We start from the raw sequence: 1,367 nt of genomic DNA, 5'->3' as shown, positions 1-1,367 counted from the left end.
TAGCGATTCGGAACTTACAAACGAGCGTAAACAAGTCAAAATGGTAAAATAACCCAAAATAAAAAAAATGAAATCCGGAGTCGGCCATGAATAGTAACCGACCCGTCAGAACCCAACCGAAATAGCTAACAAACATTCACATCTGAACTTTAGCAATTACAATCCAAAAGGACATACAAAAGTTTTCAAAAGTTGATACATATACACGGTTTGCCAAATCAGAAGAGAAAACGCCCCAAAAGTACACTTAGGGTTTTAATACATGAGCTATACAAAAGATATGTTCGACTAGCTCAGTTTGGCAGCCATTTGTCAAATCCAGACCAAAAGTGTTTATTTTCCTGTAAGGAAAACAAAAGGGACAGAAAGGGGTGAGCTTGCGCTCAATGAGGTACCAAACATATAGCAGAAAATCATGGCATTTCACATTTTACAAATCAGATACACATGCCAGATGTAAAGCAAAGGAACCAATGATTCAAATCAGAAGGATACGGGTGGCTCTCAGGAGCCAAATTTCCAGCGCAGTACTTGATCCAAATCGGTTGACTCTCCGTCAACGTATATAGAACCAAACGTCCGTAGACCCCTCTTTACACCGAATTCCGTCCACCAAACACCCCTTTACCGGGCCCGCTCACCGTAACCGAACAGAATTGGTAATACTCGAGTATACCCGGAATCAAGGGTCTCAATACCCAAAATCCCCGAACAGACTACCGTGGTTCGTTATCTAATCGTCCAGGCCCTTGCCGGCCCGACTCGAATAACTTAGCCACAGGATTGAGCTCATAGGTCATAGAAATCCGAACAGATGCAGACATAGATAACAGATTCAAATTTTTGCATAGTAAATTGGCATATGATCAGACTAGAGAACGAGTGTGATAAAGTACACCCTCGTCTCGAACAAATAAACAGATTGCAGAGCAAAATCAAGTTAAACAACAATGAAGGGGAGTGGTACACTCACCAGCTCAACTTCAAAAGTTTTCACTTCAGATTGGCCTTAATCGCCAAGAAACCCTAAAATAATCAAAATAAACCAATTGAAGGTTTTACTTCCAGAATCGAGTAAACAGAATGCACATGTGAGGCTCGACTACTAGTCGTATGCCTCGCCAAATAATTACTAATGCAAGGGTGCAAAACATGATTTTCTTGGAAACGAAAAGGTAGCATGAAGACCTAGGCGCAAACAACCCAAAAGCCTTTCATTCTACCAAAAGGCAAACCCAACTTAAAGGAACCAAACGGCCTAGAAAATCGGGCAGCACTTCCCCTAAATCTCTTACTTTTCCAGCCATTAAGGCTACATTCTATCCTCAAATCAGTCCCAACATCTCACACAAAATTCATCTCATTTC

Source organism: Coffea arabica, chromosome 9c (assembly GCF_036785885.1).
Source record: "Coffea arabica cultivar ET-39 chromosome 9c, Coffea Arabica ET-39 HiFi, whole genome shotgun sequence".
Classification (NCBI taxonomy): domain Eukaryota; kingdom Viridiplantae; phylum Streptophyta; class Magnoliopsida; order Gentianales; family Rubiaceae; genus Coffea; species Coffea arabica.
Note: the sequence above shows the minus strand (reverse complement) of the source record.